Source organism: Schistocerca serialis, chromosome 11 (assembly GCF_023864345.2).
Source record: "Schistocerca serialis cubense isolate TAMUIC-IGC-003099 chromosome 11, iqSchSeri2.2, whole genome shotgun sequence".
Lineage (NCBI taxonomy): Eukaryota > Metazoa > Arthropoda > Insecta > Orthoptera > Acrididae > Schistocerca > Schistocerca serialis.
Window position 1 is genome coordinate 77,382,857 of NC_064648.1, and position 27,560 is coordinate 77,410,416.

Consider the following 27,560-nt stretch of genomic DNA (forward strand, 5'->3'; position numbering starts at 1 on the left):
AAGTTAGACACAATGGAACAAAATCAGAGACAAACACAGCAAAAGCTTCAAAAGTTAGACACCACACTTGAAAAAACACGTGAAGATTTAACTACTGAGTTACATAACATTGAATCGAAATGTCAAAAAGTCTGTAATGACGTAAAAACACAAATTTGTGAGCATTTTCAACCTATTTTTTCGCGGCATGAAAATGTATTACAGAATCACGAAGCAGCCATAAAAGAACTGCAAACCATTGTTCATGAAAATCACGACACCTTGCAAGCTAAAATTGACTCAGTAGCATCTACCGATTCGGTTACGCAACTTGCAAAAACTCAGGAAAAGTTAGAGGACACAGTAGATACTCTGAAACTTGGTTCAGAAAAACATACAGAGGAAATAATTTCACTATCGGATAAAGTAGCTGAACTTTCAGATCAGTTCACTAACTTATCTACAAAGGTAGATGATGATCTGAATAACACAACACCTGTAGCCTTCACTGACACAGAAGAGTATGAACAAATTAGAATATTCAAACAGAATCAAAATCAAATCAATACACAGCACAAAAGAGAAATCCAGGAAGTACAAGATCAGCTGACACAGGTAGTACAAGAATTACGTATTTCAGAGGATACTTGCGCCCCAATACGGGAAGAGGGACACAGAAATACGAAACAGCCACAAAATAATAACACAGGGCATTTCGGAAGTTATGAAAGAAATTGGCAATGTGGACCGAATTTTGAGATGGAACGGCCGACACGACCTAACAATGACCGATATGCGACTCGCCGACATGATGATTTTGACTATAAGCTGTTCATTACTACACGTAAATTCAAAACATTTAAGAATTCTGGCAACGACATTCATCCACAAGCATGGCTCCATCAATTCTCTCATTGTTTTCCTCCCAACTGGTCGTTAGAACACAGATTAGAATTTATGTGTGGCTACTTGGAGAATGAACCAGCTGCAAGAATGCGATCGGTAATTCACGATTGCCACAGTGAAGGAGAGTTTTACCATGCCTTCCTCTCAGCATATTGGTCTCAAGCCACACAAGACCGAGTAAAACATAGCATCATAATGATGAAACGTTTCGAACAATCTGAATTTTCCAGTCTTATGAAATATTTTGAAGACATGTTGCATAAGAATCAATATCTTTCAAACCCATACAGCCCCTCAGAACTCATCCGCATTTGCGTAATCAAACTGCCTGAACACTTACGACATATTATTTTGGCAGGACGTTGCAAAGACGACATTGAAGCATTTCAGGGACTCTTACAAGAATTAGAAATTGACACTGACAATCGCGGAACGCGAAACCAGGAACACAACAATTACAGGTCACATCCGTCCCAATTCCGCGATGAAAGAAGTAATAACTTGACACGACAAGGCTATTCTCACAACACAAATCGTGACCAAAACAGACACCACCCGTATGACTACCGTTGGCAGAGTAGTAATAATTACGGGGAAAGATCACCTCTCCGCAGTAGTGACTATCACAGAGACAATCAGAGAAACAGACAATTTGGGAACCTAAATAATAATTATCAAGGGAGACAGAATAACTTTAGACGCAACGGTCCAGCGCGCAGTTACGATTCAGGGAGAAATTCTCCACCACTTAACCGACAAGAAAGAAACTACAGGAACTACCAACATGACGACAGACGATGTGATCGTAACGACAGACCTGAATTGAATCAGAACTGGCGGGATTCTAACAGAGCTGGGCCCTCTCGGCAAGGCGAATTTGTAGAAGTTAGGTCTCCTAATCCCAATAACGACGCGCGCCAACAAAGGAACAGACAATGACCCGCACTGCAGGCAGCCACCTGCGCCGGCTGGCTCAGAGAAAAATAACACAGACGCTAACCTTGAGAAAAATTCCAGTATTCTTTACCGACGTATACCATATGACAATTGCATTCAAGTTCAAACTCTGTGTACTAGGAAGAGTAAAGGTTTACACCACATTTCACATGTAAAACCATTTATTGAGAGATAATCTGCTTTTTAACTTAGTCTTTGGTATAAAACTTTTCACTTCACATTACTAGTATGCTGTGTCAGACTTAAGCAACTGTTAACATACAACAACGTTTGAAGTTAAATATCCAATCAAAAACCAAGAGAACTTATTTAAACAGAAATGACGAATGCATTGTTATAGTGAACAGACGTCACAGTGTTATTGTGTGTGTACATTCTTGTTTGTTTGTTGCACGATTATGCAACGACTATAAGGCTCACATACTTAGAACATTTACCAGTACTGGTAATGAGATTTTAATGCAACATTTTGGTTTATTTGAAAATACATTCTGAATTTAAAGTGCTTTCTGAGAGATACCAGATGACACAGAGGTTAGTTTATGTGACAGCTACACGATTTTTATCACGACGCTACTAATGAGTGACAATTTACAATGTTGCTTTTGCGGTGTATCCGTTTTATATCTGCACAGTTTTCTGAATTCTTCTGGAAAGAAAAACATGTTTTAGTAGTAACTTTTGTGGTATAGCTACAATGAGACAGCCTTTTCCGTAGCACAACAATACGTTACAGCACAGTAATTTCTTCATCACAACAATAAGCATAATAACTATGATATCTATACGCAAAGCATTTCACTTTTGTTTATCATGAGGTAAGTACATTGACTTCTGCAGAACTTAGCTTTCGGAGGACGATAACTACGACACTTCCACAGAGATTATGTTACAAGACGCACAGTTTAGCGCTACAGTACACGTATTTGAGTGATCAATTTTATACTTAAAACATTTATTTTTAAAGATTTTTGAATTACAAAGAAAGCTTTCCGTGATATATTTCATTCCATTGGTGTAATCTGTAACACCTGAGGGTATAATTACATTAATCCTCAGGGGGGTACACGCTTACTTTGTGTACCATGTGTGTGGCAACCACAAGGAACCCTAGCTAATATGGTATTTGCTTATACAACTTTACACATCGGTACCATATTTCTCTAACACACAAATTACACAGCTATCTAAACTTTTTTTTATTACATCAGTGACAGATGTTTACGCAATTACACAGTTGGATAACTTCACACTTATGAAATTGTATTTTGTCTGTACTTTGTGAAATGCTCATATTTTTTTGGAACCATTGTGATACTATGAGAGCTTTGAATGATATATTTGGTAAGGGAGCATGATTTTAAAGTACGTTTGAGGTAGATGACATTATTGAAATGAGCAGAGAATATTTTTTTAGGGTTTGAAATTATTGCAGAAAGCTACGACGATTTTGAGATTTGACTGAGGTGTTATGATGTTATTTTTACGACGACGGTGTGTATTATGCTGCTGAGGTATGTTTATGATTAATAGGCTGAGGCTATATGAGTTATTTGATTATGCTTCATATTTATAATGACGAAATATTGACGAGTGTCGATGGATACGTATATGTGTAATAAGGTAAGGAGTAATGAATAGTGGGTAGGGACTCTTGACTTGTGAAACAGGATGTTGGAAACCAAGAATCGTACTTTAGAATTATGAAATGTGTGTACATGTGTGAATGTATTACAATGCCGCCGAAAAATTTTTTGGACACTGTTATATTTATAGGGTTTTGTTTCTACAGATTTGGAATGCTAATTCTTGACCTGTGAAATATTCTTATGTGAGACTGTCACTGTAGCGGAAACTGCTGTCGTAAATATTTCCGTAAGAAAGTTAAGTGACCACCTGCACGTAATGCGTCGCGGGCACCCACCTGGGTGACAGCCGCCCGAAAAAGAAAAAAAAAAAGCCATTAGCCTTTCAGCGGCACAGGTAGAAAAAAAAAAGGGAGGCCATTAACCTCGCTTCTGACATTCCTTTGTAGAAAGCATCGCAAAAACGACACGGTCGAACTTGAAAACATACGATTACACTGTGCTCTTAATTTATGATATTTACTGAAATGCCTAATGAAATGACGAGAAATATTTTTACATCTGCACACCTGATTATGACAAGCGTCTTTCTATGAGAGTTGAGAGAATTTCTACTAACTTATAAAATGTCACATGACTATTGAATGATATTTTTATGCTTTGGTTTGCGTAATTGCTTATTTCATTTGATACCTGTTTTCCAGCTGTGTTACAGCATTAGATTTCATAAAATAAAATTAAATGCATTTGCTAATGTGAACACTTTCTGTCAACAGATCTATTAAATAATATTTTGTGATCCACATTCTTCAAAAAAGGAGCACTTGGAAAGGAAAGAACAATAAGAAGGGACTAGTAACAGTAATTGCATACATAATATTCTTTTCAAGTACATGGTAATATTTTTTTTACAATAAGTTGTTGTGGTGCACCACTTTAATTACATAGACATTAAGATGTGAATATACATTTCCCTTATCTGCATTGTTGTCTTTACTGTAATATTTTTTCTGCTTGAGCTATGTCATGTTTAGATATAAGCTGCTGTTTGCCAGGCATAGTGCTACTGAACTTTAATTTGTGTTACTCTGCTAAGCCAGATTTATATTTTTATTTGCTGCGCATTGCCTCATATTAGTTGTAATGTTGAATTGCTTGGTAATTTAGATTTACTGTAGCTTGCTTTGCGATTTTCCATTTTTGTATTGCTGTTTATATTAATTGTTTTATGTGCCACTGCATTGCCTCGTCCCTTAGTTTAGCATCTGAGCTCAGTAGATTTAAGTTAGCTTAAGAGGGGGTAGACTATATAAGAAACTAACTATTATAAATTTATAAGAAATAGGATACTGTACAGTGGAGAAAAACTACTATTGACAGAGGATGTGAACAAAATACAGAAGGCAGGCTTAGATAGGACTTTTTGGGAATAATGATGAACAAAGGGAGATCTCCATGCAAAATACTGCAGTAAAACAAACCCTGTCCTTTCCCTTTTGTGTTATCCCACTATATGTTGGTGTACCCTTGTGTAGTTGTTTTCTTCCTGTCTCTGTGTAGTTTCATAGAATTTTTTCCTCTTTTAATATTAAGCTACATTCACTATGATGAGGAATACTGTTATCCTCAAATATAATTGGCATTAATAATATGTTATTTACCTTGTAAATATGCTTAGACATTATTTATTCTGGTTTGTTGCTCACATGTGAAGGTGATGTTTCAAAAGTTCTTGTGATCTTTATGTATTTACTTATGTCATAATTCCTGTAACACTGATGTATATGTCTATTTCTATTCCTTTGTAAAGCCTGTACTACAAATGTTATCTGTATTATTATGTTCTTTAATGATGTATTTTGTACCTTTGTAATTGTATTCTCATGTTATAAAATTGTAATTGACACCAGTTCATCTTATTATTAACTTGTAACTTACATTTCACTGCACACGTTTCTGTTGGTCATAGTATATGGACAATATGTGAGAAGTCGGGACTGTTAGTGTTTGCACGTGTGTTGATAATTCAGCAAGGGACTGGATAACAGCATTGCTCGTTCTAAGGACAATTCCAAAAAAACTTTGTGAGTGCACAAGTGGTGGTTATGGACTTGCTATATTCTCCGCAACACTCTTCAATGGTGATTGTGCACCTGCACAGTCGCAACAGATGGCTGCTGACCGTCTCTACATGGACTACAGTGGGTCTGCACCTTCGATGGCCCACCAATACCGTAATCTCTACATGGACTACAGTGGGTCTACATCTTTGATGGCCCACCAATACCATTATTTCTACAAGGACTGCAGTGGGTCTGCACCTCTGGTGGCCCACCAATACCACAATCTCTACCAGGACTCCAGTGGGTCTGCTCTGTGATGACCTACCTACCAGTATTCGTCAGAACTTCGAATGACTCTGCTGTGGGTTAGCTCTGTTGTGGCCCATTACCTGTCAGCATGTCTAGAGTCAGCACTGTCTTTCTGTTGGAAGGACAACACTACTTCTTCAAGACTGCATGGACATCCACTACTTCCGTGTGCATTGTCTTTTACTGCTCAGACTTTGATAAAAGAAACGGCAGTTTTACTGTGGTGAATGATCAGGACTGTCTTTATGGACTGTGAGAAAATTTTAGCTTTTGACCAACATTATATCAATAAGTGTGTGCATTTTATATCTTTGTTACTGTAATTGTGAAAATTTTTTGTCAAATCTGTATTGGCCAGTGCCCAACACCATTTGTAAAAATTTTTTGTGGGGAGCATGGGGGCTATGTAAGTAGGCTGTTCATGTTTTCTCTATGTAAGTAGGCTGTTTATGTTTTCTCTATGTAAGTAGGCTGTTTAGGTTTTTTTATTGGTAACGCCACCTCTGTATGAAAATCACTGGCTGTGCTGTGTGCAGTCTGTGGCTGCTTTGCATTGTTGTAATACTCGCCATTGTAGTGTTAGGCAGCTGGCTGTGAACAGCGCGTAGTGTTGCGCAGTTGGAGGTGAGCCGCCAGCAGTGGTGGATGTGGGGAGAGAGATGGCGGAGATATGTAATTTGTCATGAACTGCTATATTTATATATGATGATATCAAGGTAAATACATTGTTTGTAATTTTGAAAGTCAGATTGCGTTGCGCTAACAAAATATTGTGTGTCAGTTTAAGCACAGTCGTGTATAAATTGTTCAAAGGGGACGTTTCAGTTCCACCCACAACACCAGAGCAAAAGTTGGTGTTCAGTGGGGTTGATGTCCAACGATGTCCTTAGAGAAGGACTGAATCGTATTGTGGGTGCCAGCAGTGTCAAAGGTGTCGTCATGTTGGTAGTTGCACTGCCACCTGCCGTTTTCGACAGCGATTTGCGTGGGGATCAAACCCCCCCCCCCCCCCTCCCCTCGATGAAGCCCTTTTTTCCACTCCCTGAGGCTTTTCGTGTCGATCTTGAGCGCTGTTGTGTCTCAAATGTTTTTCTCGTCCACCCACGAGGAAACCATATGATTTCATTGCTGGGTGTCGCTGTTCTCGGTCGAAAGAAGTGGTGAAATGTGGATAGGAGGCTGTGTGACGACCTTGTCACCACGTGACACCTCTGTGGTGACACTGGGCAGAGTCGTGGTGCACGGCACGGAGAGAACAGCCTGCGCTCAGTGGTCGGAACTCACAGGTGCCCTTATCACTCACAGTTCTGGTCATAACACCAGTACGCTAGGTGGTTTGCTACCCAAGGACTCCAACGGACCGTGTATTCCCTTCCTTGCTACATTTCAGCCTCGGACACAGACAACAGCGCTCTTGAAACAAGGCTGTCTGGTATCGATAACACGAAATGTGGTGGCACAGATCAGTAATGTTGGAGGACTATTATTCAGCTAAGCACACCAGTGACTATTACACGTGATGGATGTTTCAGGAAAGAGGACGCCCAGTGGAAGCAATGGAATTTTGGGAAATAAAAGTAGATGCGTTACCAAAATCGTTCAGTGAGGCAGTTACCAGAGTGGCAAGAGAGAAAAGGTGCGTTAGAACTTGTATGTGCAGTAGGACCGACTTATTCCATACATGGCCTGGCAAACGACAGGATTCAGACAATTGTGCAATGTTCAGCTTGACTAATTACCTGAAGTGCCACAGAGGAAGTAGCCTTGCAAGTTCAAAGCATGGTACTGTACATGGATGAAAAGGGTTAGTTCCTGTGAGCGGTTGGTAAGTAGTTTTAGCACTGGATGACTTTGCTTTGTGTACAGAGGAGTCAAATGGCCAGAGGCTCTGGGAAACCAAGGAGGAACGATGGATAGCGACACTCATGAAGCCAATAACGTAAGATACTCCAGTAATTTTATTATTAGTGTGATAAACCAGGTCACGTGGACGCCAAATATAAAAGAATAACCATACATAAAAAGTGCAACAGACTCAGTTATCAAACATAGTAATGTAAAACACTCAAATGGAGGAGCTACCGATATGGGTACATTAGACTAGAATTAAATGAGAAATTTGGGACCTTAACCTCAGGTAAAAAGAGAAACTAAGAGTGTGGAACTGTGAAGTAGTAACATATTACCACGACGAATGTACTAAAGATTGGGGTCATAGACTGCAAAATAAAATACGAAATTATGACGATATATTTTTGAGAATTAGTAAGAAAATTACGATTATTAACAGGTACCAGTGCTCATATAAGTCTTATAAAAGAAGGCGGGCTCAAGAAAGAAGCGGTAGACTGAAGTGTGTGTAACACAGTTGCAGTTGTCGCATTAGGAACTACGGATCTGCTGCTACTAATGGTAGAGAAGCACAAGTGGAGCAAGAGTTCCATGTCACAGGATGAGGGTCAGGTGTTCCTTATGACAGTCTAGTAGGAAGCTATTTCCTGAGAGAGTCAAGGTTGGATTAACTTTGGTGAGAAGGTGACTAGAATACTCTGTCAAAATATTCCGCTGCTGACAGTACTAGAGACGGAAGTAATGCTACAAGTTTCTAGAAAACTTTTGAGCCAGGTAGCAACCCCTCGCAATGCAAAAAGAATTACCTGATTACTCTAAGTACAGAAAATAGAGCACTCATTGCAAATTATCAGCATTATAAGTACAAAATGTGGCTAATGAATGCCCCAAGTACGTTTCAGAGACTAATGGTAGTTGCTTTGATGGGATTGCAAGGGACACAGAGTCCAGTATTTTTAGATCACATTATTTGCTACGAAGTTCATTAAAGGCACACAATATGAAGCTGTCGGACACTTTTGATAGATTGGGGGCTCATGGGTTAAAGTTACAACAATATAAGTTCTGAGAATTCCTGAGAAAAGAGTGTAATATTGTTAGGACACGAAGTAACAGATGTAGTTGTAGAGACAGACGAGTATAGTGTGGAAAAAGTGAAGTTGCGAAATCTATGAAGGACTTAAAAGGGTATTTGTGGCTTATCGGTTCAGTCCCAAGTTCAGTAAAACTGCTGATCCGCCACACAAATTTCTGAAGACCAAGGATCACACGAATTGGGGGATAAACAACAAGTAGCACTGAAGAAATAATAGAGATTAGTATATCTTCCCATACTGAGATACCCAGATTTCGAGAAGCCGTTTATAGGAGCGACAGAAAGCAATGAAGAGGTGTTGGTGGCAGGGTACAATCAGCCCAGGTTTACCAATCGTCTGTTTTCCACAGTCACTGAATAAGTATGGAATGAAATATTATGCAGCTGAGTTAGAGCAACTAGCAAGTATATGGGCCACAAAGAGATTCATACCATATGTCTGTGGGAATCTTCCAACACAATAAGAGATCACGACCCACTGAAATGGATTTTCAGTGTCAAGCATCTACCGTCGAAGTGATTAAAATGGAGGATGTTCTGATGACATTATGTAGAAACCTAGAAGGCTCATTGTAAATGAAGATGCATTACGTCATCTGTGGCCTGATTATGTAGAGGATATAAGTGAAAGTACGGGACACATAAGACACGGGACACATAGGACATCACAGACATCCATGTCCGAGGCAGGATTCGAACCTGCGACCGTAGCGGTCGCGCGGTTCCCGACTGTAGCGCCTAGAACCGCTCGGCCACTCCCACCAGCAGAGCAGGAAGAAGAGAACGAGGAGGTTAGCATAGAGGAAAAGGCCGAACTTACAAAGTAAATTTAAGACCATCCATTACGCATCACAAAGGCATGCACAGAACCTAAGATCAAATAAAGAATTATCAGCAGTGGAAAGGCATGGAAAGAGACGTAGATGAATGTATTAGGAATTGTGGCAAATGCCAAAGGAATGAGTTGACGTAGAGCAGGACAAATAGGCCTCTAATAATTATAGACGTGGTGATGACAGTATTCGAGAAATGTAACGAGGACAATTTAGGTCTGTTAGTTAAAAAACAAGTGGCAGACGATGCATCTTCACAATACAAGATGACCTGACGAATTTCACAGCAGCAGTGCCAATCAAGAGGCAGGACACCACAATCGTAGAAGAAGTACTGTTAAGGTACGGAATTCCATCAATGTAGCTGGCCGATGAGGGGTAGAATTTCTTAAGTTATGTGTCCAAGAGAATGTGTAAATTATTAATGATCTGGAAGAAAGTGATCACAGCGTTTCACACCCTGACATTTTGAGCACTCGATAGGACTTACAGGACACTGTTGGAATATTGGCGACACTTCATAATAAAGGATCATAGTAATTGGGGTCTATGTTTACCACATAATATTTATGATCAAATGGGTCAAATGGCTCTGAGCACTATGGGACTTAACATCTGTGGTCATCAGTCCCCTAGAACGTAGAACTACTTAAACCTAACTAACCTAAGGACATCACACACATCCATGCCCGAGGCAGGATTCGAACCTGCGACTGTAGCACTCGCGCGGTTCTGGACTGAGCGAATATTTTTGTATTTAATACAACTTCACATAGTAGCGTTGCCTTCGCACTGTTTAGGAGAAAAGTAGAGTTATCAGCGTCCTCTGGCTATAATTATGCTGTTTGCGTATAACAGTTGTGAACTAGAATTCAAGAAGTACACCTCCCACCACAAGAAAGGAGAAAAGAAGCAAAAGAAATCAGTAAGGCTCACTATGACATGACTGAGAAAGCAAGGATATTTTTGTGGAAAATTTTACGATAACCCTTAATGCGCCAGGTGTGCGCTACATGCAGGAATTCGTTACTGGGGTAGTGGAGTACATGTGGTGTGCAGATGAGGGTTTTTTTAGGGTAGAAAAATCCAACAGACCCTGAGTCAAGACAGCATAGTACTCGCCAGAGTATATCAGAGAAATAAAATGGTAATATATTATTACGTAACTCTTCAGGCTTTCCCAGCGAGATCTTGACATGTGGAATAATCGGGTCTACTGCCGGGTGTTTGTGTCGCTCTGGCACAATATTTCGGCCACGTAACTCGTTGCCTTCTTCAGGTGTTACCTGAGACTGCCGTGTTGGAGGATCTTGTCCACCGTTACCGTCACCGTCACCATCACTTGTCCATACAGGTCTGCCCTGACCCGTGTAGGGAGCAGGCTAAGCAGTGTGCTGCTATTCCTGCATAAGCCTCTGGGGGTGGTTTTGGAGACCTCACTTTACGGATTGTCTTGGCGACCCAATAGGTCTATGAAGTCTTGATGTTTTCCAAAGAATTTGTAGTACTCCTCCAAGTTGGTGCTCGGTCCGAGCTTCTGGAATTCCTGGTAGGCTGGGTGCTGTTTTAATTCCGGGCGCACGTTCCTAGTCGTCGCGCCCACGGCTGAGGCCTCAACGAGGTATTCCGCGCCCAGGGCTGCGGCCTCAAAGAGGTATTCCCAGTCCGTGGGCGTGAAGATGGGGTGCTGGTTGATGATGTTCAAGTCCTTCCTCGATACCAGTCCTCTGAGAGCCTTGTTGTTCCTGACTGGTCCCTAGGGCTGGTGAGGAAGGGCCGGTTTCGTCCTGTCGGGTGGAGTGTGTCCAGTATTTATGCCCAGAGGGCGCTCGGTGCTCTCTTTGCCGTCCGCGCCCGCCTGGCGCTGCTTGTAATGTGTTGTAGCTTCCCCGGTGTTCTCTCGGACGTCCGCGCCCGACTTCGGCGCCATCTGTTCCTGCTCTCTGAGGCCTCTCCTGTGTCGGGCGTTCCGTTCGCGGTCCGAGCCCGCCAGGTGCTGCTCCTGAGGTTTTTACCCCTCCCTGGTGCTCCCACGGACGTCCGCGCCCTGCTCGTCCACCTTCTGTGGTCGTGGCAGTTGTCTGGGGCTGGACCCGCATGTGGCGTTCCGTTCGTGGCTCGCGCCTGGTTGGCGCTGCTCCCGAGGTGTTGGTACTTCCCTGGCGCTCCGGCGGACGTCCGCGCCCGCCTAGTCCACCATCTGCAGTTGTGGCAGCTGTCTGAGGCCCGTCTCGCGTCGGGGGCTCTGTTCGCGGTCCGCGCCCGCCTGGCGCTGCTTGTAAGGTGTTGTTTCTTCCCCGGTGCTCCCTCGGACGTCCGCGCCCGACTTGGTCTCCATCTGTGACAGCTCTCTGAGGCCCGTCCTTGGTTGGGCGCTCCATACGCGGTCCGCGCCCACCTGGCGCTTATCCTGCGGTGTTGGCACTTCCCTGGTACTCCGATGGTCGTCCGTGCTCGGCTCGTCCATCATCTGCAGTCGTGGCGGCTGTCAGAGGTCCGTCCTGCGTCGGAAGTTGCGTTCGCGGTCCGCTCACGCCTGGTGCTACTCCTGCAGTGTTACTACTTCTTGAGGAGTTTGTTGGTTCATTTCGTTGAGCCCTGATAAGCTCCAGAGCCGGACTCCACACCGAGCTGAGCTGGTAACTGCTGTCCCGGTTTATTACGTTGTCTGTGACCTTGATCTCGATGGCCTCCTTTATGACACTGTCCCAAAATCTTGGCGTCTGTGTCGTAATTTTGGTGTTGTTATAGTCCATTGAGTGGCCGAGCTCCAGACACTGCTATGGCAGATTTTGTTGCCTGTCCGAGTCTGGTGTGCCTCTAGTGTTCTTTGCACCTGACGTCCGCCATCCTGGTTGTCTGGCCAATGTATGACTTTCCACACTGGCACAGGATGTTGTAAATGCCTGGTTTATGAAGCCCCAGGTCGTCCTTCATACTCCCTAGCATGGTCCCAATTTTGGAGGGTGGACAGAAGATACTCTTTATATCATATTTTGAAAGAATTCTGCTGATCTTTGCAGAAATAGGTCCAGCATATGGCAGGTATGCCACCTTCTTCGCCTCCTGTGGCTCCTCTTGTGTACCCTGTGGTTGGCTGGTAGTATGAAGTGCCCTTTGGATGTCTGTGGAGGAGTATCCATTTCTGCTGAACACCAGCTGTAGATGTTCTATCTCTGTGGCCAGACTTTCCGTATCTGACAGAGCTTGGGCCTTGTGAACTAATGTTTTCAAGACTCCATTCTTCTGTGCCAGGTGGTGGCAGCTACTGGCTTGAAGGTATAAGTCAGTGTGGGTGGGCTTACGATACACACTGTGCCCCAAAGTGCCATCTGCCTTCCTCTTGACCAGGACATCCAGGAATTGGAGTTGTCCATCCTTCTCTAGCTCCATAGTAAATTTTGTACTTGGGTGGCGTGAGTTTAGATGTTCCAAAAAGTCATGTAGCTTCTCCCTACCATGGGGCCAAATGACAAAAGTGTCATCAACATACCTAAGAAAGCACTTGGGTTGGTAAATGGCTGATGCAGGTGCCTCCTCTTCTTACCTTTCCATGAAAAGGTTGGCTACCACTGGTGATAAAGGGCTGCCCATTGCCACTCCTTCCGTTTGCTCATAAAATTGACCCCCATAAAGAAAATATGTTGAGGTCAGTACATGCTTGAACAGGTCGAGCAGGGCACCATCGAACTTCTCTCCAATGATATTGAGTGAATCGGTGAGTGGCACTCGTGTGAAGAGCGACACCACATCAAAACTGACTATGATGTCAGTCCACAATGTGTAGCTGCCTTAGCCGTTGTAGGAAGTCCTCCAAGTTTCGAATGTGGTGTGCACATTTGCCCACATATGGTGCCAATATCTTCTTCAGGTATTGTGCAGTGAGGTATGTTGCTGCGCTGATGTTACTGACAATAGGTCGAAGAGGGACCCCCTCCTTATGGACCTTGGGGAGCCCATAGAGTCTGGGTGGTACAGGTGCTTTGGGATAAAGCTTCTTGGTGACCTGTTCAGGTAGACCTGTCTCCTTCAGCATTTTCCGGGTCTTCTTGTCCACCTTGTCAGTGGGGTCACCATCTAGTGGTTTGTAAGCAGTGTCTTCCAGAAGTTGTTGCACCTTCCTATCATACTCCAACTTGTTTAATATGACCATGGAGTTACCCTTATCAGCTGGCAGAACTACAACGCTGTCATCCTCCCGTAGCTGCCTGAGTGCCATCCTCTCCTGGCTCGAGATGTTGGATTTGGGGGGCTTCGTCCTGGTGAGTGCCCTGCAGGTCTCCCTGCGGATCTCTTCAGACACGCTGGAAGGTAGCGTGTTGACGACTTGCTCAACCAAACTGAAGAAGGCTGCTACAGGTACGCTTCTGGGAGTCAGTGCAAAGTTGAGGGCCTTGCTGAGTGCTTTTGAGGTGGCCTCATCAAGGTGCTTGTCGCTCAGATTGACCACTGTCCGTGTGTCCCCATCCTGTTGTACCTTCCTGTTAAGGCACTCAAACCTGGCCTGTTGACATGCTGTTGATTTTCTCATGGTGCATTCCGCCAAGGACCAGGAGGCACCATCAACCTGGTCACAGTCTTAACGGGTCAGGGTGGCTGCTATGGAAAGGTGGAGATGCAGCAAATCCCTGGACATCACATCTAGGCGGTGGCGCATGTCACGCACTCTTTCTCTTACCAGGGCGAGGTTGATTCTGTTCGCCATTCTGGTGTTAACATGATGCTTGAACCTGGCAAAGACAGGAACTACATCCCCCTCTCAGCATCTCAGAAGGAAACTGAGAGAACTGAGCAACCTATCCTTCCTTTGTCGAAGCTTATCCAGCTTCTTGATATTAAGGTACATCTCCTCCCCGCAGAGTCTTCTGATGTAACTCTTCAGGCTTTCCCGGCGAGACCTTGACATGTGGAATAATCAGATCTCGCTGGGGACAGTGTCATAAAGGAGGCCATCGAGATCAAGGTCACAGACAACCTAATAAACCGGGACAGCGGTTACCAGCTCAGCTCAGCGTGGAGTCCGGCTCTGGAGCTTATCAGGGCTCAACGAAATAAACCAACAAACTTCTCAAGAAGTAGTAACACTGCAGGAGTAGCGCCGGGCGTGTGCGAACCGCGAACGCAACTCCCGACGCAGGACGGACCTCTGACAGCCGCCACGACCGCAGATGATGGACGAGGCGAGCACGGACGACAATCGGAATAGCAGGGAAGTGCCAACACCGCAGGATCAGCGCCAAGTGGGCGCGGAGCGCGTATGGAGCGCCCAACCAAGGACAGGCCACAGAGAGCTGCCACAGATGGAGACCAAGTCAGGCGCGGACGTCCGAGGGAACACCAGGGAAGAAACAACACCTTACAAGCAGCGCCAGGCGGGCGCGGACTGGGAACACAGCCCCCGACGCGAGACAGGCCTCAGACAGCTGCCACAACTGCAGATGGTGGACTAGGCGGGCGTGGACGTCCGTGGGAGCACGAGAGAGGGGTAGAAACCTCAGGAGTAGCACCTGGCGGGCGCGGACCGCGAACGGAACGCCCGACACAGGACAGGCCTCAGAGAGCAGCCACAGATGGCGCCCAAGTCGGGCGGAGACGTCCGAGGGAACACTGGGGAAGAGACAACACATTACAAGCAGCGCCAGGCGGGCGCGGACGCAAAGAGAGCATCCAGCGCCCTCTGGGCATAAATACTGGACAAGATCTTCCAACACGGCAGTCTCAGGTAGCACCTGAAGAAGGCAACGAGTTACGTGGCCGAAATATTGTGCCAGAGCGACACAAACATCCGGCAGTAGATCTGATGATTCCACATGTCAATATATTATTAGTTAACTGCGGGAGCCTGTATGGAAAGATCCCGCCACTAATCTCACTCATAAACAGCAACAGTGCCCACACAGGACTAGGGACAGGAACCAGATGTCAAAAGCAAAGAAATTCTAAATTGCGATTGGAATGTACACTGAAGAGCCAAAGAAACTGTATATGCATGCGTATTGAAGTACAGAGACATCTAAATTTGCTACTACAATGGCAGGTTATCAAGATTTAAGTGAGTTTGAACGTGGTGTTATAGTCAGCTCATGAGCGATGGGACACAGCATCTCCAAGGTAGCGATGAAGTGGTTATTTTCCCGTACGACCATTTCACGAGTGTACCGTGAACGTCAGGAATCGGGTAAAACTTCAAATCTGCGACATCGCTGCGGTCAGAAAAACATTGTGCAAGAAAGGGACCAACGACGACTGAAGAGAATCGTTCAGCGGTACAGAAGAGCATCCTTTCCGCAAACTGCTGCCCATTTCAATCCTGGGCCATCAAAGAGTGTCAGCGTGCGGAACCATTCAACTAAACATCATCGATATGGGCTTTCGGAGCCGAAGGCCCACTCATGTACCCTTGATGGCTGCAAGACACAAAGTTTTACGCCTCGTCGAAGCCCGTCGGCGCCGACATTGGACTGGAAACATGTTGCCTGGTCGGACAAGTCTACTTTCAAATTGTATCGAGTGGATGGACCCATGAACCCTGCATGACAGCAGGGGGCTGCTCAAGTTGGTAGAGGCTCTGTAACACTGTGGAGTGTGTGCAGTTGGAATGTTATGGTATCCCTGATGCGTCTAGATACGACTGTGACAGGTGACACATATGTAAACATGCTGTCTGAACACCTGCATCCATTCATGTCCATTCCGACGGAATTGGGCAAGTCCTGCAGGACAATGCGACACCCCACGCGGCCAGAATTTCTACAGAGGGGCTCCAGGAACACTATTCAGAGTTTAAACATTGCGCTGGCCACCAAACTCCCGAAACATGTACATTATTGGGCACTCTGGGATGCCTTGCAACGTGCAAGAGATCTCCATACCCTCGTACTCTGACAGATTTATGTGCAGATTTCATGGTGTCACTTGCGTCCAGCACTACTTCTGACATTAGTCGAGTCCATGCCACATCGTGTTGCGGCACTTCTGCGTGCTCGCGGTGGCCCTACACGATATTGCAGGTATACAGGTTTCTTTGGCTCCTCGTAGTATATCGCAAAGATAGTCTGAACGTTGCAGGCGGAAGTGTGGTTATACCCATTAAAATGCGACAAAATACTTCTGTATTAGTAGAAACACCAAATTCTAAATAATTTCGGTCAGACAAGTGTTGAAGGTGGATCAAAAATGATCACCAGATGCGTTTATACACCCCTTGGCACAGCAGAAGTAGAGGCACAACAGTTGAGGGGAATCTCGGAGAATATTTGGCTTAAATTTCCTGGTCATTTTATAGCTTCAGAGGTAGATTTAAACTTACCTGTTTTATCCGAAAGTTAGTTTGAACTGTCAAACAGAGAACCGATTCGTGGAAATAACGTCTTAGTCCTGCTGGCGACAAACAGACTTACTTAGCACGGAAGAGAGAACCAGGGATCACAAGACGGTTACAGCATCATGGAACACGGCTGTAAACAGGAATAAAGAAAAGAGGCAGGAAGATCGTTCTGTTTAGAAAGAGTGACAATAAACAAATTTAAGATTACTTGAGTGGTCAGCCCGAAAACTTTATCTCCAGCCCTAACAATGTTGAATATCAACAAACAAAAGTCCAAGAGCATCGTACAATACGCTTTAGATAGGTATGTGCCTAGAAAAGTCCTGAGGAAAGGAAAAGACTCGCCGTAGTTTGACAGCCTTGTTGGAAAACTGCTACGAATTCAAAGAGAGCTTCACTGTAAATATTGGGAGAGCTGTGCATGAAGCGTTCAGCGAATTCGAAAGTAAAATTCTGTTTACCGATTTGACACAGAATGCTAAGAAGTCCTGGTCCCATGTTGTGCCCTCAAACGGATCGAAGTCACCTCTTGAGCCACCCTGTGACCATAATGGACGTGAAACGGTGACGACAGAAAAAAAGCCCAAACATGAACTGCCTTTTTCCGAATCTGTGGCACAGAGGCAGATTGCAGTGTTCCATATCCCAAAAAATTGCCACACGAACGGCAAAATGACAGATATCGGACAAAGAAACCGTTGAACACAAAAACGACGCCGGCCGGAGTGGCCGAGCGGTTCTAGACGCTACAGTCTTGAATCGCGTGACCGCTACGGTCGCAGATTCGAATACTGCCTCGGGCATGGATGTGTGTGGTGTCCTTAGGTTAGTTAGGTTTAAGTAGTTGTAAGTTCTAGGGGACTGATGACCTCAGAAGTTAAGTCCCATAGTGGTCAGAGCCATTTGAACAAAAGCGACTGAAATCACTCAACATAGGGAACGCTGAGTATGGGGAAGGTCTGGCTCCTGATTTAACGACAGTGTATCGCAGGTCTGTGGAGGAACCAAGCGTTCCTGATGACTGGGAACAAGCACAGGTCACTCCCAGTTTGCAAAAGGGTCATCAAACACATGCACGAAACTGCACGTGTATACCTCTGACGTATCTCACTTTTAGAATTTTGGAACGTGTTTCATTCTCACGTATTATAACATTTCTGTAGACCGAAGATCTCCTCTAGTAGTCAACGAGTGTGGGTACTGGGAACAACGATCTTCTGAAACTCATCTCGTTTTGTTCGTCCCAGAAAGCAGCAAACGGAAGCACGTGGGTAGACTCAGTGTTCCTGTACTAACAAGGCATTCGATATACACTGAGGAGCCAAAGAAAGTGCTACACGTCGCTAATATCGTGTAAAACCCTCGCGAACATAGAGAGGCGCCGAAACAGACGTGGCATGGACTCGAGTAATGTCTTAAGTAGTGCTGGAGAGAATTGGCACCATGCATCCGGCAGGTCTGTCCATAAATCCGTAACAATACGAGGGTATGGAAATTTGCACGTTGCAAGGCATTCCAGAATGCCCAATAATGTACATGTTTGGGGAGTTTGGTGGCCAGCGCAAGTGTTTAAACTCAGAATAGTGTTCCTGGAGCCACTCTGTAGAAATTCTGGCCGCGTGGGGTGTCGCATTGTCCTGCAGGACTTGCCCAATTCCGTCGGAATGGACATGAATGGATGCAGGTGTTCAGACAGCATGTTTACATATGTGTCACCTGTCACAGTCGTATCTAGACGCATCAGGGATACCATATCACTCTAACCGCACACACTCCACATCGTTACAGAGCCTCTACCAACTTGAACATCCCGCTGCTGACATGCAGAGTTCATGGATTCATCCACTCGATACAATTTTAAAGTAGACTTGTCCGACCAGGCAACATGTTTCCAGTCATAAATAGTCCAATGTCGGTGTTGACAGGCGAGGCATAAAGCTTTGTGTCGTGCAGTCATCAGTGGTATACGAGTGGGCCTTCGGCTGCGAAATCCCATATCGATGATGAGTGACAGGCTAATGCTTGTTGATGGCCCACCACTGAAATCTGCAGCAGTTTGCGGAAGGATTGCAATTCTGTCACGTTAAACGATTCTCTCGAGTTGTGGTTGATCCCATTCTTGCAGGACCTTTTTCCAACCGCAGCGATGTCGGAGATTTGATGTTTTACCGGATTCCTGATATTCACGGTACACTCGTGAAATGCTCATACAGGAAAATTACCAGTTCATCGCTACCTCGGGAATGCAGTGTCCCATCGCGAGTGCTCCGACTACACAGCACGTTCAAACTCGCTTAAATCTTGATAACCTGCCACTATAGTAGCAGTTACCGATCTAACAACTGCGCCAGATACTTGTTGTCTTATATCGGCGATGCCGACCACTGCGGTGTATTCTGTCTCTGTTTGATAGGCATGCCTACGCCAGTTTATTTTGCGCTTCAGTGTAGGTAAACGCACTGACGTTAGTCACTCATTCACTGAGACGCCTGGCTGCCGTGCTGGTAGCACCACTATTCACTGAAACGGTCTGATCCGCTCATCAGCTGCGGAATATGTGGTCCATTTTAAGGCAAAAGAAAAATGCAAGTACTGAAGTCTATACGGAATCCTATAAGTCTGTAAATGAGTTGTTGCTGTAACCATCTCCTTCACCATAATCAACAAGTCACATTTTTACTGGATCCTAAATTAAATGATCTCAGCAGTTTCTGTAAAAGTAAAGAATGTGATCTATGGAGAAAAGTAAAATAAATATACCAGAATTAAAGAGTTGTATAAAAGTTGGAATGTCCATGTCATTTACAGTACCTTGTCTTCTTCCAGCGTATAGTTCGCTACCTGCTTTCTGATTTACTGAACATCGGTTTCCCAACCCCTTAATTTCGTGTGCAGCATGTCTCTCACATGTCTCATGTCCTTAATCCATACGTTGAGCAGCTCATCACTGACGTTTTTACTCTGAAACACACAGAAAGTAGTTTAAAGTATTGCACGTGGGCGAGCACCCATTCGGTTTTGTACAACCAGCACAACATTAACGTAAAGTAAGTATCTAACGATGTCTTATAAAGGGCTGTATGGTCCAGAAACGATATTCCAGACAGGCAGAATCGATCCAAGTATTGAGGCAATCATTTCCCTGACACTGGAGGCTGAAGTTATCCGTTTGGTGGATCACCGCATTCTGCTGCACGAAGAAGTCTGCAAGTGCCTGCTGCACATTGTCACCCTACAGGAACCGGCGACCATTCGAGGCCTTTTTTAATGGACTGAAGGCGAGGTATATCGGACGGGGATACATCAGTACTATAGGATGGGTGCTCACGTGTCTCCCACGTGACTCATCCACATCGGATGAGGCTGGCCTCCCAGACCGACCAGCGATTCGTGCCGAATCGCAGGCAGCACGGAACTTGGCGCACCATTCCACAATGCTGGATTTCAGCTGATGTGCTGCCCCATCGTTCTCTGATGGATGTCTATCGGTGTTTGTCAGCCAAGAAAAGAATAACAGCATGTTGGTCCTGCCTGGATGCATTTGGTAATAATGTTGTCGCATTCATTTGTCACACTCACATCACAAAGACACTAATGCCACACAAATCCCTTGGCTACATGTCAGTGCTTATATACCAGCACTGCAGTCCAACTATGATGCACAAAGGTTGTACCGATGCTCCCAGAGGGAAACATTTGATCACCCCTTATACAATTCACAAACAGTTCTCAATCTATAACATCAGATAAGGGCGCTGTAGATACTTCGAGGTAGTTACAGCATAAATGTTGGAATGTGTGAATGCGTGCTCTCGCAACAGTGCGTCTGAATTAAATCCCCTAGGGTTCTGAGCAGAGTCAAGCTCCGACATTTGTAGCCGCCTAACGTGGCTGGGAGACCATGGATATTTTATGCAAACTTTTCAACAGTTTTCGAAATGACAGTCCAGAGATCGTTGACTACTGCACCAAATTCTAGCTTGTTACCAATACTGTCGAAAGGTGGGTGCATGTAGGGACCATTTACATGCGTAATGATAGGCAACAAGCACTCTGTATCAGAAATATTACCTCAATTGGTTGTGCACATAATAAACGTCATAATTTGCCTGTTGCCTCGCTGCACGCTTTCCCTGAAAATATTCGCTTGTTGTTCGTCGTTTGACGTGATTGTCTTTTTCTGAACATGTCTCTAATCTAGCAAATTTGAAAGCACGTAGCAAAGTTTACGGATCTTACGAGTTTCAGACGGGGAAAAATGAGGCCATCAGAGAAGGTGTAGCTGATGTTCACAGAAGCAAAGTCAGAGAATATACGTCGAAATATTCCCGTTGCTTATAAAGAGAATACTGTGGAACGACGGTTTATACACAAATGGAGCAGAGAATGTTGATCGCAGACCAAGCTATGGTCAGGCGTGCCTCAGAGAGGTTTGCTAGGAGCGTTCTTGTTCTCTCTGTACGCACGTCGTTGTTCAAAAGTGACTGTACACACTTCGTAGGTGTAATGAATGCATCAAAATAAGAGTAAAATATTGAATAAAGTTTAGACTGAAATTGTTTTATTTCCAAGTCAGGCAGCAAAGCAGAGATCGCAAGTGTACGACAAGCAACACAAAATAAATTATTCTTAGAAAGCAACGACACGAGGGTTCCTGAAATAGCACCCCAGAATGTGTGCAAACTGATGTGCATGTGACAGTGACACCCTCGATATCTCACTACTCTCAGAATTTTTCGAGCTGCTTTCACCTCATCCTGCATAGCTGCATATCCGTTTCCCATTCACTGCTGTAGTTGTGCTACATTCTCAGTTGCAACACTATATACTAGCTCCTTGAGAGGGCCCAAAACTTAGACGTGCAGAACGTTAACATCTGGAGATCTGATGGGCCAAGCACCTGACCCTGCATGACCTGTCCATACTGCAAAACCATGTTGATATCCTTGCACTGCAGTTATACAAGTATTGTCATACACCCGCATGTGCTCGTTATGAGGACTCACAACATCCACACAGGTACAGAGGCTCTCATCCATAAACAGTACCCTACGACCAAGCAGTGTATCAGCAGCATGGGGCTCGAGCAACCACTGAGAGAAATCCTGATGTCTAGGGTTGTCTACTGGTGTCAGCTCCTGTACCTATTGTAGGTGATATGGGTGGCATTGTCATCTCTGAAGCATGTGTCATACAGTTGATTGAGGGATCCCTACAGTGGTACTTATATGGCGAGTACTTATGGTCGAGTCTTCATCCACCATTTCCAGGATCTCCAAAACATCCACTCCACTGTGTTGAGGCCAGCGTGTCTGCAGTGCACCACGAATGCCATATTCCGTTAAACAGCTGTCCACAGCTGTGTAAGTCTGATGGTTTGGTACTCTTCCATTTGGAAACATTCCACATACCATTGTCCTCCTCATCGTACATTGTCTTCTGCTGTGCCATAGAGGAACTTCATATCTGCACATTCACCATTTGAGTATGCCATTGTACTGTACACAAAGATGCAGTTTATGAACTACCAATGGAATGAATGGACATAGTACATCTGGTTACCAGAAGCCACAAAACCCTTTGAAATGATTAAGATGGATCTTATTGGTCAATTTAATGAGATTACAGATGGAAACGATTTCGTTTTAATGATTACCTCCACCGCTCATGATATGTGAAAATGATTAACATCTTCAATCAGAGAGCAACTATGGCCCCCAAGATGTGGTTGACAGCCAGTTCCCCGAGTTTGGAGTACCTGAGACATTATTCAGAAATCAAAGGAAACCATCCTGTCGGACTCAGTGAAACAAATGTATCGTTTGCTATGCGTTAAGAAACTGCAAACTAGTCCACTGCATCCAGTAGCAAACAGTAGAATGGAGCGAGTTCGTCATACTGTTGGTGGAGTGCTGAGCTGCTGTGTTCACTTCGCCACAACGACTGCGATGCACGTTTGTCATTCTTTGTGTGTGCGTACAAGTCAAAGGTTCAAGTGGTACTGGGATATACGATTATCAGGTAGTCTATGGAAGGAAGATGCCATCGCCAATTGATATGGTTAGACTGATAAGCTTGAAGACAGAGCGGCAGTCCGCAATTTTGCAAAAATGCTGAAGAGACACAGAGGCATGTGCAGAAAACTAACACCAAAGCTCCGGCACCGCAAGAAATGGTAAGGAGACACACAGGGACTTCACTGTAGTACAGGGCATTGGGGTAGGTAATGCAGTCCAGCCCTTATACATTGAAGAGTAAAACAAGGAAGTTTGTAATGATGTACAAAGAATTTTATCAAGTAGTAAAGACATCGCCAATCATCATCAAAGTTCATTTACCAGTGAGTACAGCAGTAGTTCATTTCAGATACTTTGACCATTTCAAGACACGCCAGATGCATTACCACAAGAACAGTCACGGAGAAACAGAAAAGGATGAGAAATAGGAAGAAAGCTGAGTGCAAAGATGTTGCATGATTGGTACGAGAAATACATCATGGATTGAGACCAAGAGAATAGGGAATAGTTGCGTTTTCTGCATAATGTTGTGTTCAGATAATGGCGTAAGGTAGGATTAAGGTAAGGAAGGTGTGTTTGTCAGTGACCAATTTGGGTTTATGCAATATGAACAAAATTAGTTCGTTTGTCACTGTTTTTGTTATTATATATAAGGCTTATGTATTGTGTATGCTTGAGAAGTTTATCAGGTGACTGAATTTTTTCGAATGGGGGTCAGCGAGTAACAATAGCTCCCTGTTCCCAGGTTTCTGTGTGCCAATGATGAGAATGGAGGAGACCCTAGTCGTGGCCATGCTGCACCTGTTTACCGAAGACAGAAGGAGGGAGGGCTGTGGGATCAGTACTTTCAGAGTGGAGTGCTCTTCACCAAACAAGAAGATGTGGTTCTCACCAGACGTCAATGGAATCCGATGCTGGATTTCAGTTCATGGGAAATGGGAAATCAAGTAAGGAGACTGCAAGAGGTGTTCGCAGGGTTGCAAAAAGAAATAGAGAGAAAGATCATAGTGAATGAGGAAAGGGAAGAGTATGATGGACTGCAAAAATTGTACGAATATTTGTGGGTGTAAATGCAAGAAGCAGAAGATGTGGGGCCATTCACCTCATACTGATGCAAGAGGTGTTGTTTGGATGCTGGAGGACAGATATTAAAACTGTGTTCCGAATTGCAGATGAGTATGACATCAGAGAACTAAACAGTACCATGGAAGGAGTGAGGAAGATGGCAATAGACAAGAGGGCAATGGTAGATGGGGGCGGTAGAGCGACATACAATGCAGTTGGTGAGCCTGCAGAAAGAAGTGTAGAATAATACTTGCTTCCTAAAGGAACTGACAAAGGAGGTGATGGAGTATGTGTAGTCGTCAGCTGATATCTTGCACCAAGATCTGGGAATGATGTAGTCTCATGTGAGTGCATTAGACGAAAGAGTTACAGTTGTAAGGTTCCTGCAAGCATCGGCTGATAGCATTTGGGTTGCACGAATGGAAATGGCAAGTTTGAAAGAAGCATTCTCCACGCAGGACATGGAAAACTAAGCCCAGCATCGATAGCACCAGAGTAGCATCTCAATCAGTTACAGAAAGGACAGAAGGAGCTGCCACCTGAGTTATAATCTTCACAGAAACGATTGAACGGAATTTTCCAGATGTACTACTACAGAGCAACAATGGAATTCAGTAAAGAGTGAAGTAAATGCACTAATTATGATCCCAGTTCCAAGTGAACAGACATGATTTAAATGTTTCACCATCTATGCTTACCCATATTGGAGCCACAACCTTGCTTTCACCATCAGGGCTACACTGGATTTACTCAATGTATATAACACCATAACACTGGAACCTAATTTTAGGAGCAGGGTGGACCCACCAGGGCAAAGAGAGTGTAACTGTATGGCTGTGGGTTGCTAATTAATGGCATATTTTGAAACATAAGTGGACAGACATTTCTTCTGTCAAGCACTGTTTCAGGGGTTACCAAGTTGAACATGACATGACTAGAACTCCACTGGCCAAAGAAATCTGTACGAGTGCTTCCAGAGAACGATATGAACTATTTCAACAATACCTAGAAGCCAGATCTAATCCTCTCCCTCAACCAACTCATACCTAAACAAGAAGGATGTATTCAGAGGAACAGATGTGTCACCACATTTAGCAGTAACTGTAAAACGAACTTGAGTGTTACCATAACAGGCACCACACCAGCTCTGACCCTGTTCTGTGCAGCCTTCATCTACCTGAGGCAGAGAGTCGTCCACCCAAGTGAACACCCATAGTCTAGTTCGCTAATCATGCACAAATCACAGAGGTTGGAGGTGTGAAAAGAGGAAATGTTATGTACAAATACAGTGAACACCCGTAGTCTAGTTCGCTAATCATGCACAAATCACAGAGGTCGGAGGTGTGAAAAGAGGAAATGTTATGTACAAATACATAGTGTTAGAAACGGAGGGGTATCTGTTGAGAGGCCAGACAAACGTGTGGTTCCTGAAGAGGGGCAGCAGCCTTTTCAGTAGTTGCAGGGGCAACAGTCTGGATGATTGACTGATCTGGCCTTGTAACACTAACCAAAACGGCCTTGCTGTGCTGGTACTGCGAACGGTTGAAAGCAAGGGGAATCTACAGCCGTAATTTTTCTCGAGGCCATGCAGCTTTACTGTATGGTTAATGACGATGGCGTCCTCTTGGGTAAAATATTCCAGAGGTAAAATAGTCCCCAATTCGGATCTCCGGGCGGGGACTACTCAAGAGGACGTCATTATCAGAAGAAAGAAAACTGGCACTCTACGGATCGGAGCGTGGAGTGTCAGATCCCTTAATCGGGCAGGTAGGTTAGAAAATTTAAAAAGGGAAATGGATAGGTTAAATTTAGATATAGTGGGAATTAGTGAAGTTCGTTGGCAGGAGGAACAAGACTTTTGGTCAGGCGAATACAGGGTTATAAATACAAAGTCAAATAGGTGTAATGCAGGAGTAGCTTTAATAATGGATAAAAAAATAGGAATGCGGGTAAGCTACTTTAAACAGCATAGTGAACGCATTATTGTGGCAAAGATAGACGCCTACTACAGTAGTACAAGTTTATATGCCAACTAACTCTACAGATGACGAAGAAATTGATGAAATGTATGACGAAATAAAAGAAATTATTCTGATAGTGAAAGGAGACGAAACTTTAATAGTCATGGGTGACTGGAATTCGAGAGTAGGAAAAGGGAGAGGAGGAAACGTAGTAGGTGAATATGGATTAAGGGTAAGAAATGAAAGAGGAAGCCGCCTCGTAGAATTTTGCACAGAGCACGACTTAATCATAGCTAACACTTGGTTCAAGAATCATGAAAGAAGGTTGTATACATGGAAGAAGCCTGGAGATACTGACAGGTTTCAGACAGATTATACGTATAATGGTAACACAGAGATTTTGGAACCAGGTTTTAATTTGTAAAACATTTCCAGGGGCAGATGTGGACTCTGACCACAATCTATTTGTTATGAACTGTAGATTAAAACTTAAGAAACGGCAAAAAGGTGGGGATTTAAGGAGATGGGACCTGGATAAACTGACTAAGACAGAGGTTGTACAGAGTTTCAGGGAGAGCATAAGGGAACAATTGACAGGAATGGGGGAAAGAAATACAGTAAAAGAAGAATGGGTAGCTTTGAGGGATGAAGTAGTGAAGGCAGCAGAGGATCAAGTAGGTAAAAAAGACGAGGGCTAGTAGAAATCCTTAGGTAACAGAAGAAATATTGAATTGGATTGATGAAAGGCGAAAATATAAAAATGCAGTAAATGAAGCAGGCAAAATGGAATACAAATGTCTCATAAATGAGATCGACAGGAAGTGCAAAATGGCTAAGCAGGCAGGGCTAGAGGACAAATGTAAGGATGTAGAGGCTTGTCTCACTAGGGGTAAGATAGATACTGCCTACAGGAAAACTAAAGAGAACTTTGGAGAAAAAGAGAGCCACTTGTATGAATATCAAGAGCTCAGATGGAAACCCAGTTCTAAGCAAAGAGGAGAAAGCAGAAGGTGGAAGGAATATGGGGTGAGTCACCTAACATTACCGCTGGATATATTTCGTAAACCACATCAAATACTGACGAATCGATTTCACAGACCGAACGTGAGGAGAGGGGCTAGTGTAATTGGTTAACACAAACCAAAATAATACACAGAAGTATGCTTTTTAACACAAACCTACGTTTTTTTAAATGGAACCCCGTTAGTTTTGTTAGCACATCTGAACATATAAACAAATACGTAATCAGTGCCGTTTGTTGCATTGTAAAATGTTAATTACATCCGGAGATATTGTAACCTAAAGTTGACGCTTGAGTACCACTCCTGCGCTGTTCGATCGTGCATATCGGAGAGCACCGAATTTCGTAGGGATCCAAAGGGAACGGTGATCGACCTTAGGTACAGAAGAGACTGGAATAGCACATTACGTCCAATGGTAACACCTTTTTATTGGTCTTTTTCACTGACGCACATGTACATTACCATGAGGGGTGAGATACACGTTCGACAGGCGTTTCATAGGACGTGGAGGACGCATAAATTGGCCAGCCCGTTCTCCTGATCTTACACCTCTGGACTTCTTTCTGTGGGGTAAGTTAAAGGAGAATG